Source organism: Rhincodon typus, chromosome 18 (genome assembly GCF_021869965.1).
Source record: "Rhincodon typus isolate 14 chromosome 18, sRhiTyp1.1, whole genome shotgun sequence".
NCBI classification, from domain to species: Eukaryota; Metazoa; Chordata; class Chondrichthyes; order Orectolobiformes; family Rhincodontidae; genus Rhincodon; species Rhincodon typus.
Window position 1 is genome coordinate 6,712,956 of NC_063349.1, and position 11,673 is coordinate 6,724,628.

The 11,673-nt window shown below is 43.2% G+C and overlaps 1 protein-coding gene across 1 annotated transcript in view; it reads left to right on the forward strand.

Annotated features, from left to right (window-relative positions):
- The first annotated feature begins 11,015 nt into the window (after positions 1-11,015).
- Positions 11,016-11,673, forward strand: part of caprin2 (caprin family member 2) — a 55,816-nt gene continuing 55,158 nt past the window's right edge. Inside the window, exon 1 of the mRNA XM_048607698.1 lies at positions 11,016-11,521. The gene's annotated coding sequence lies outside the window, so the exon portion shown is untranslated. The remainder of the gene's footprint in view (positions 11,522-11,673) is intronic.

Sequence of the window (11,673 nt, forward strand, 5' to 3'; positions counted from 1 at the left end):
TGATGCTTGGCTGCTGTGTTCATCCAGCTCTACAACGACATTTCTTTATCTCTGGTTTCAGTGAGAGAATTGCCTTTGAAGGGTAATATAGCACCATCTTGTGGTCACAATGGCACTTAGCATGGCAACTGCTTGGGTCTTCTCAGTGTGGTAACTCCTGTCAGTATGAGAGGCACATCCTTAATAGGGACACACTCCAGGGGATCACTGCACTTATTGGCAGAGATCTCAGTGCCCAAAAAAAACTGTCTTCCATTAAGTAACTGACACTAAAGACATTTCATCAGGGCATTCGCGTCCCAGTAACAACATCCTGATGAGGGAAAGTGTGCAGAAAATACTGTTTGGAGAGTTCCTGGATTTGGCCTGCTACTCTTAGCACGGCCTGATTCTATTCCAGCAGCAGTCCGATGAAACAGCACAGCAAGATGAATGAAAGAAAAGAAGACTTGAATTTGTATGGCAACAACCAGGACTTACCAATGTACTTTGCAGCCACTGGAATACTTTCAAAGTGTAGTCACTGTTGTAACAACAGAAAAACAGCAGCCAATTTGTGCACAGTCAGATCCCACAGGCAGCAATTGGATAAATGACCCCGTAATCTGTTCCAGTGATATTGGTTGAGGAACATATATTGTGTCAGGCACCTGGAAAATTCCCTTGTTGTGCTTCAGAGTAATGTGGTGGGATCTTTTGCGATCACCTGAGATAGCAGACAAACTTCTGGCCTTAAGTCACAGAGCTATAAAACAGTACCACTGACAGTGCAGAACATCCTCAGTAATGTAATGGCGTTTGAGGCTGCCTCACTCAAAAGGTTAGCAGGGGCTGAAGCCTCACCTCCAGGACCTGGGCATAACAGATTCTGTTGAGATAGGAAAGGATCAGGATAGACTTGAGTTATAATCACGAGTCCTTACGTGGTCCTATAAGGGATTGGGGCCTTCAACTGCTTTTTATGTTGCCAGCGATGCCCAGGAATAAAGACTCCCAATGCTGAAAATCCCAGCTTCCCCACCTTATTCCGGAGGCAGTTATCATGGATAGGGATTCCAACCTAATCAGAATGGTTTAGACCGTGGACGCCTTTCTGGTCCCTGAGGTGCAAGAATAATGGCGAGTGTCATGAGTTAATTGAGCAAAACTCCAAAAGTCAGAATCTTGTCATCAAGGTAAACTTTAGCAATTAAGTTGTCCCTCCTTTCTTACCATCAGAATCCCAAAAATATGCATTTATGACCCACCTAGCCAGGATTAACTTCCCAATTAACTTCTGCCCAATCAAGATACTCAACACTTCATAAACTTTACTGCATAAATCAAAGGTGTGCCTGTCGACTTCACTCCTCTGGGTGAGAACATAGCTTTGGCTGCCTTGCAACAGAAATGTTAATGTTACTGAGCTGTCTCACATCTTGAAAGGGCTGTGGAACAAAACAAGCCTTCGCTCTACCTTTGAATTGCCTGAGCATCTTCACTGGCATGGCTTCCACTGTTATGGACTATGAAGTGTGGATGTGCCCCATCCATTTGATTCCACACTCGCAGTAAATTGATATGATTTAACCATTGCCCACCTCGCAGTCATAAGTGTTGTAGTGTGTAGAACCTCTGACATGGAATAGACTACTCACTGCTGAAGCCTGTAGACACATGGACGATTCTACCATTGCTCCCAAGAAGCAGGCCCTGTGCAGAATATGTGCCTCTGCACTCAACCATAGAGTCATAGTCATACAGCATGGAAACAGACCATTCAGTCCAACCAGTCCATACCGACTATAGTCCCAAACTAAACTATTCCCACCTGCCTATGCTTGGCCTCTAACCATCCAGACATTTCTTATTCATGTATTTAGCTAAATATCTTTTAAATGTTGTAACAGTACATAAGTTATATCGTCAACTTTGATAGGGCGGCATGTGAACATCAGGTACATGTGCCAGAGGCTCTTGGGAGGCAAGAACAAAACTCAAAATGAGGAAACCACCCATATCCTCACCATGATGATGAGTCTGGCATGCAAGCCCCTGCATGTCTCCATGGAACAAGTGGGAGCCACCTTTGAGATCCAGGTCCAGCAAGAGCACTCAGTGGCTGTGGATATGTGTTCAGACCTGCACTCCATTACTTCAGCATTGGATGCTCAGCTTCGGCACCTCAACCTCAGTCCAGGAGTCCCTTCTTCTCACCAAGCAGGTGCCTGGTCATGTTTCTTCCTCTGGCGGCTGCAGACAGTGCTGTGCTCACCAGATTATTTTGGTTAAAGGACCCACCAAGGTCTCAACACTGGTGGGTGATTGGGTGAACACTTTCCACCCTCTGAGCTGTTGCTGGCACAGGATGGGCTCTGGTTGCAGCCTCTTAGCCTGAGACTGGTGCTGGGTGACATCAGTGCCTGCAGAGGAGAATAGAAAGAATTGATTGGTGAAGACCCAGAATAACTGATGTAGACCAGTGTGTTGGCCTTACTGCTCATCTGAGATGAGTGGAGCCCAACGTTGCTTATTGGGTTACTGGCCCACTTGTGTCTCACTGTCACCAAAGTCTTCCCCAGCCAGCTTGATGGCCCTTTCCTCAGAAGAGCTGAGTTCAGTCTCACCTCGCTGAACTTGGTCCTCTCTGCAAAGTTGTGTACCTGCTTCTGCAATGAGATAAAGAGGAGTGAGTGCGATTGGAACAGGTGCAGGAGCAGTTTATGAGTGCACAGAACCTTGCAAGGTGGTGAAGGGTGCCCAGTGAGTAGAAAGCACAGTGGGCAGGAAGGGCTAGTAGCTTGAGAGCATGAGGTGGGTGTGATCCCTTGCGCTCACGCATCTTCGATGCGAGGCTGCAGCTTGCAGCCTATGACCATTTGAGATGCCTGTGAGGTACAAGAGTGAGGCTGAGTGATGCCCCAGTGAGTGTGAGGTATTGGAGAGAAGATGGTGTCACTTACCCTTGTGAAGGGCATGAGGTCATTCATTTTCTTCCAGCACTGTTTTGCCATCCCTGTTGTATGGGCCGCTGATATTGACACACAGTGCTTCCAGCCAGAATTGTCCGATAGGATGGCGTCTGATGCCATCCCCTGGGAATGGGATGGACCTTCCCACAGTGACCTCGTACAGCAGCATCAACGACCCTTCAGAAAGCATTTCCCAGCTTCAGGGGAGTTCCTGGCTCATAGACAGTGACGAGGTGTCCAGGTGGCCTTTAAATATAGTTCCAGAATCTTCTGACCCAGAAGGGCCTGTTCGTGGCAAAAACCTCTGTCTTGCTCGCCATTTGAGATTCACCAACTAACTGGTGCACCATCTCCCTTGTCTAGATAATAAGCTGAGAAGCACATGATTACCCTCGGGCATTGATGGACATGCGCTATCTAAAATTCTCGCTGCCACGCTTCAAATTCAAAATGGAAAATCTCAGCCTCGATTACACTCCCCCATTGGAGGAACCATTGACTCCCACACAAACGAGATGCTCATCCAGTCTATTGATGCCATGTGGGGCATAGCTGGAGGGCACTGTTTATCACAACCACTTTGTTACCAACAGCATTGTAACTTAAGCATGTCCAGGGCCGACATACTCAGTTTGTCTGTTCTGACTGGTCCCATAACTCCAGGGAGATTCATCAACTCAGTTTGAAAAGCCAATTCCTTGGACTCTCAAAGACACTTGGTGCCAATTCTAACAAGGCCAAATTTAACTTTTCTAAAGCTTTTGTCACCCAATTTGCACTAAGTGTAGGAATAGTGTGGGGGTTCTTGTGGTGCAGAGGTAGTGACCCCACCTCTGAGCCAGGGTTTAAGTACCACTTGCTCCAGAGGTGTGTCACAACATTCCTGAACAGGTAGATTAGAAAATATGTAGGAATTCTGTGATGTGCTTATGCCCAAAAGCCCATGTGCTTTTGAGGAAAAATACTTCCAGAACCAGGTTACTTTTCAGGACTAGGTTTCTCTTAAAATGATTCCTTGTAAACAATCATTTGCTTCTAGTAACTGGCCATGACCAACCTCCCTGGAAGATACAAATATTGAAAGGAAAACTATCAATCAGAACTTAATCATAGGTGTGGCTCTGTCTTCAAAGAGTGGAGTTTTAATTCAGGACAAAACTTAATTCATGAAACAATGCTTTCACGGAGTTGGACTTCTGAAATAGTTAAGCCGAGAAGAGAGAGTTCTGGATACAAGACTTTGGAGTTTTAGAACAATAGAGAGAGTTCTAGGTGCACAACTTTGGAGTGAAATAACATTGGAATCAGAGCTTTTCTTCTCTATTTGTCATGGGATATGGGCATTGCTGGCTAGACCAGCATTTATTGCCATCTCTAACTGCCCTGGAGAAGGTGGTGGTGAGCTGCCTTCTTGAACTGTTGAGGTCCTTGGGGTGAGGGAAACTATTAGGAAGGGAGTTTCAGAATTTTGACCTGCAACAGTGAGGGAATGACAATGTAGTTCCAAGTCAGGAAGATGTGTGCCTTGGAAGGGAATTTGCAAGTGGTGGTGGTTCCATATATCTGTTGTCCTTGTCCATCCAAGGGTAGAGATTGCAGTTTTGGAAGGTGCTGTCAGAGGATCCTTGGTAAGTTACTGAGGTGCATCTCGTAGATGGTAGACACTGCTGTTACTGTGTGTCAGTTATGAAGGGACCGAAGGTTGAAAGTGTAGTTGAGTGGTCGCGAGTCAAGTGGGCTGCTTTCTCCTGGATGGTGTCAAGTATCTTGAGTGTTGTTGGAGCATCAAGCATCCAGTCAAGTGGGAGTATTCCATCACACTCCTGACTTGTGTCCTACAGATGATGGACTGGCTTTGCGGAAACAGGAGATGAGTTACTTTGTTGCAGGATTCTTTGTTGCAGTCTTTAACCTAGTTTTGTAGCCACAGCAGTTATATCATTACTCCAGTTCAGTTTCTGCTTAATGGTAACCCACAGGATTGTTAATATTGGGGTATTCAGTGATAGGAGTACTACTGATCTTAAGGGACGATGGTTACATTCGCTGTTTGTTGGAGATGATCATTGCCAATATTAATTGATACTTAACAGCCCAAGCCTGGATACTGTCCAGGTCTTGCTGCATTTGGATATGGACTGCTTCAGTATCTCAGGTGTCACAGATGGTGTTGAACGTTGTGCAATCATCATTGAACCTCCCCACTTATGATGGAGGGAAGATCTTAATGAAGCAACTGAAGATGGTTGGTTGGCAGACACAATCCTGAGGAACTCCTGCAGAGATGTCCTGGAGCTGAGATAACTGGCCTTCGATTACCAAAACCATCTTCCTTTGTCTCATGTAACTCTTTTGCTAGTGGAGAGTTTGCCCCCGATTCCCATTGATTACAGTTTTGATAGGGCTCCTTGATGCCACACTTGGTCAATTGCACCTTTGATGTCAAGGGCTTTCACTCTCACTTCACTTCTGGAATTAAGCTTTTTGTCCATGTTTGAACAAAGGCTGTAATGAGGTTAGGTGCTGAGTGGCGCTAGGAGAACTGAGACTGACCATCAGTGAGCAGGTTATTCCTATGCATGTGATGACACTTTCCATCACTTTGCTGAGAGGTTGTTAATCAGCCGTATTTGATTTGTCTTGCTTTTTGTGCACAGGACATTTTTCCATATTACTAGATAGATGCTTAAGCCACAAGCAAGGCCTGTGTTAATCAGACATTCTACAGCCGTGGGATGGTTCGAAGGGATTTCTTGGGAAAACCTTGCCAGAATAAAACCGAAGGCCCATGGAATCTCAATCCTTGTATGAACCTTGAAGTAGTGCTCAGACCAAGTAGTTAACCTTCCATGCTTGGCTCTTGAGTTTTCGGGGTATGCGTCAAATGGATGTAGTAGAAACTATGAACTAGGAATTTCAGGTTTGAGTCTAAGTAACAGTGTCCTTTGTACTTTTAATATCTTTAATGTAACTATTTTAGATAGACTGTAGTCATTAGATTTCAGCTTCTCTGAATTTGTAGTTTTCTTTGTTTAAAACAGTGAAACTTGTGGCTCAGTTCTTCCAAGTAAATACCTGCATTTTCGGAGTCTTAAAAAAACCAATTACTGTTCTTTGACATAATCTTAAGAACTGTATCTGAAAATACCAACACAAATAGGTTCCATGCATGAATTGCATGCTACTCTTCAGAATGTTGACTGATATGAACTCAGGACTTTAACGTATGTAAGTTATCCCGAACAGTGGTTAGTTTAGAGTTTTTACAACTAGTCACGAATCTGGCACAATTGATTAACTCATCACAAAAGTTGTTCCAAAACTGCAAAGCTCTATGCATGTGACATTATCTAATGTGACAACCTTTTGTGTCAAGAAAAGTGTAGAAAGATATGCTGATAGTGTTAGTCATAATAGGGTGGGAGGAAGCTTGTGAATAGTGTAGACTGCAGCAGAAACCAACTGGGTATTTAAAGACCAATCAGCTTAACCTCAGTGAGGGAGAGCTTTTTGAGATCTTTATCCAATGGTAGTAACTTACATAATGCCTTTGACATGATATAGTGCAGATGTGCTTCACAGGAGTGGGACAAAAGTAACACTTGTACAAATGTGGATGAATAAGAGAAAGCCAACATCGATTTGTTAATGGCGAGTTGTGTTTAACCAAGTGATTGGGTTTTGTGGTGGGGTAACAGAGGTGACGAGGGTAATACATTTTGATGTGTATCTGGACGTCCAAAAGGCTTCTGATAATTAGATTGCCAGCAAAGTTGAAACTCAGGCACAAAAGGGTGGCACAGTGGCTCAGTGGTTAGCACTGCTGCCTCACACCACCAGGGACCCCAGTTTGATTCCACCCTCGGGTGACTGTTTGCATGGAGTTTGCACATTCTCCCTGTGTCTGTATGGGTGTGCTCCTGTTTCCTCTCACAGTCCAAAGATACGCAGGTTAGGTGGATTAGCCATGCTAAATTGCCCACAGTGTTCAGGGATGTGCAGACTAAGTGGATTAGCTATTGGAAATGCAGGGTTACAGGGATAGGGCAGGGGGTTGGGTCTGGGTGGGATGCTCTTTGGAGGGTCTCAATGGGCCGAAAGGCCTGCTTCCACACTGTAGGGATTCTATGATTCATCTATGTAGGAAAAGGGATAGTGGCAGCACGGTTACGAAATTGGCCGAGCGACAAGGATCTCTGGCCCACATCTTCTCATTTGGGGACAGGTTTCTGACTCACTTTATGAGACCCTGTGGAAGTCCCCATGTAAGTATATCAGTGACACTTATGCAGGATTTGTAACTTCTGATTGTCAATTTTACCCTGCCCAGATATTCCATGTTTGGCCAGAACCTTGTAGACTTGGGATGCTTGCCCTATATTTATGTTACTTGACATATTTAAATAGATTTACTATAACCTGCTCATCAGTGTAACTCTAAGTCAGCTGGAGTGTCAGGGTCCAACAACATCCCCAAAAATGTTCAGCTCCTGTGGGCCTTTTATGTTGGCACACCTCACAATGTGATGTCCACATTCCCCCCCAACTCCAGACAGAGCTCACTCCTCACCATTCTGCCCCTCTCTGATAGTATTCATCTTGTTCCCCACTTGTGTTAGGGCTTATCCCTTTCCACCCCTCCTCGCCCGACTCACCTTCTGGAACTCTTGGGTCTTGCCTAACTTATTTCAGGAATGCCGTTACAGGATTCCGGGAGAGGATCATTGATGTCCGGTAGGGGTGATGGGAGGGGGTGATCACTATTGTGGGTGAGGGACAGAGTGCTCACTGTCAGCTACGAGTCAACTACTGCTGAAATGAATCAGGACAAAATAGTTTCAAACCTCTACATAACCAAGAGTGTTGATATTGACTGTTCATCTGACAATGTTAGCATTATGGTAAAATCCACTGCACTCAACTACAATTCAGAGTTTGAAACATTTATCTTTTCTTTAAAACTTTCATCTTTTTGGGCTTACCTCTTACTTCTAATCTGTGGGCGCTGTGCTCCTACTCCTTCTTGAGTGAAGTTATGAATAAACTCAATTCTTTTTGTTAATTCCTGCTTAAAGCCGAGTTAAATTGACTCCTTTTATAACATCAGTTCATTTGGGACTGGGACAAGCAATGGGATCCTTTTAAAATTAACCTGGTAGCGAGCAATTGAGGGGATGCTTGGTGAATAACCAAGTGGAGCCAATTCAGGAACAAAAACAAAGTTGCTGGAAAAGTTCAGCAGGTCCGGCAGCTTCTGTAAAGGAAAAAAACAGAGTTAATGTTTCAGGTCCGGTGCCCCTTCCTCAGAACTGCTTAACAATTTGAGGTATCCTAGCTGTAGCCGTAACAAATTGGAGAACTCATGCAGGGACAGGGTGCAACCTATTCTTAGAGAGCTTGACAAGGTAGAAGCTGGGAAGTTGTTACTTCTGGCTGAAGAGACTAGAGCTAGTGGTCATATACTCAGGTTAAGGTGTCTATCATTTAGGACTGAGAAGAGGAGAAATTCCTTTACCTGGACGGGTGCAAATCTTTGGATTTGTATACCGCAGTGCGCTGTGGATATTCAGTCTATTAGTAAGCTTACGGCTGCACTTGATTGATCATTAGTCTCTTAATGAATCAGGACACAAAGAAATAGAGTGGGGAGCTGGATGGCCTTTTAAGATCCATGGTCTTTTAAGAATATAATAACATTGGAAACATGTGCAAGAATGGTACATACAATCCCTTGAGTCTACTGTACAATTTAATAAGTTCATGGGTGATCAAATCCTGGTCTGAACTCCACTTTGCCTCTTCCCCATACATTTGATTCCCCTATAGTTCAAGAATCTATTTATCTCAGCTTTGAACATTCAGCATAATGACTTGGCCCCTGCAACTTTCACTGAGGTAGAGAACTGCAAAGATTCCACAACCCATTGGGAGAAGAATTTCCTCCTCATTTGCCTTAAGTGAGCAACTTCTTTTTCTGAATATGCACTTCCTACCTGTAGAACTCCCCGTCCCATCACCATCAATCCCCCTCAGAGTCAATAAGATCATCTCTCATACTTCTGAATGCCAGTTGGTGCAGGTCCACTATTCTCAATCTCAACTCAATATTACCCCCATCATCACAGAAATTAAGCTGGTGAACTTCCCTGAACTGCCTCCAATTCAAGTATGCCCCTCCTTTAATAAGCAATTCATAACTGTGTGCAGTGGAGTCACAATAAAGGTCTGTGCTCCCCACCTTTATACTCCATCCCTTTTGCAGTAAAAGCCAACAATCCATTAGCCTTCTGATTACTTGCTGTACCTGTATGCTAATACTTTGTGATATAAAACACACACAGATCATGCGACCTTCTGCAATCTCTTTTGACACAACTTCTCAAATATTTAATTAATATTTTGATTTCCTGTTCATTCTGGTGAAACGGATAACCTCATTTTTTCTCACATTATGCTCTATCTGCCGAATGTTTAGTCACTCACTTAAACTATCAATATCGCTATGCAGATTCTTTGGGCCAAACTTCTAATAATTGGTGGGGCTGGGAACACAATTTAAAAATTATCGTCTGAAAAAGTGTCTCTGGATCCCCACTCATCTGGGACAGTCTACAATAGTGAGAGAAGCATTACGGTCCAAATTTACTACATATCATACCACATGATCCTGCTTTTTGCATTCTCAAAGCGCTCAAATTAATTTGGTGAATCTTACCCGTTCAAGAGCAAAATGCATTGCATTTTTTAAAATGTGCTGCTATCACTTATTTAACAGTAAATTCTTGTAATTTCCCAATAACAAATGTTAGGCCACCTGACCTATAGTTTTCTACTTTCTGTCTCTGTTTGTTTTAAACACATATTGTTTTCCAATCCACTAAAACCTTTTCAGAATCTAGGGAACTTTAGGAGGTTACTGCCAATATGTTCACTATTTCTACAGTCTTCTTTTTAAATTCTAGGAAGCAGAGCCTCAGGTCCAAGGTACTTGTCAGTCTATAATCTCATTAGTTTGCCAGATTTTGTTTTTCTAAAACGATCATTATAGTTTTAAGTTCCACTTTTCTTTTATCCTTTTGATTTGATACTGTAGCTGGAATGCTGCCATGGGACCAGGATGAAATATATGTTCAAAATCTTTCTCTATTTATTTCCAATTATTACTTTACCAGTCTCAACCCCCTAAGGGACCAATGCTTTACTTTAGCTGCTAAATACATTGCACGAAGTTATCCTCAAGGCTATTTTTAATTTGTCTAATCTGTATAAACATTAAAACTGCCCATGATTATTCCACTACCTTTCTTACAAGCTCCCATTATTTTGCAATTTAGTGACCTATTTCAAAGTAATTTCTCACAACAGTACTTCTCTATTAGAAGAGCTGTCTCACCATCTCTTACTTTCTGCCATATCTTTTTGAAATGATACGTGCTCCTTAGTATAGGCAATCAGATTCTGGCCAGTTGGGATCCTCAATTCATGGACCTTGTTGTTGAATGATGTTGTGTCAGTCTATTATGCTCTTGCGTTCTATGGATGAAGGGCAGGAGCATTGTGTTTGGGAAGAAAATGAGAGGAATCATTTGTCCTGACAACTGTAACATGTTTATTTTTTCAATGGATTTGACTTGAGAGAGGGAGTTGGAAGTGCAGAGGATACAACTTAAGTATCTTTCAGTCAGTTGTGGAACACAGTTTTTTTTTGGGAAAAACGATAGGGGGAACTTTGTGGCTCTCTTTGGATGGGTGGCTTTAGAAAATCAGAGGAAGAATTTTGAAGTGTAATATTCCAAAATATATTTCTTTTCATCAACAGGTCCTCAGTTTACTGTCCTTTACATTACTTGATAAAGATGATAGGATTGTTCAATCCCTTGGTGCAATAAAATCTTATTTTGAATGCTCACTGTTATTTAATACATTCTACCGATTATTGACAAATTTCTGCCCCAACCTTATCACGTGTCAGAGAATGACGCAAGGGCCTATTTTGATACAACTGATGTCATCACGTGATGATTGTTTACAAGTGGAACCACCTCTTCGCATTTAAACCTGTCCCTTTAAATAACGGCAACTGTTTTGCAGCTCTTGCATTACATAACCTCTGGATTTTATACCATGATCTTCCTCATCCCCTTCATATCAAAACGCAAGTCGATGGGGCAATAGACTCGAAATGTTAAATGTTTTCCCCTCTACAGATGCTGTCAGACCTGCTGAATTTTTCCACCACTTTCTGTTTCGCTGCAAGAAACGGGACAAACTGCCCGATATTGCTCCTTTTATTTATCGAGCGATTACGCTCCTTGCACTTTTAGATCCATCTTTCGTGGTTAACGCTGATGCCTACGACAGTAAACACATCTAAACCCGGCGGCGGCGGGGCGCAATGCCCGTACAACAGTGCAAAGCCAATGCGTGAACACGAACTCCTGATATCGCATCAAATGTTTTGTGCAATGCAACGGGCCGGTGGGGTTGCGTCCCCCGGCGAGTGGAAGTGCACGTTGCGAATGTTTCCACGCCCGTTTTGTTTCGGAGGGATGGGACTGGAATAAAACAAGGTGTATAACATTGTTTGGGGGGAGAAAGAGGAGGAGAACGCGCGCGTGTGTGTGTGTGCATATGTTATATTTTGCAATAGGTGGCACCGAGACGTTTCATAAGATCCAAAACGTTCCTTTCGTTTATTTTTTATTATTATTTTCAGTTGTCA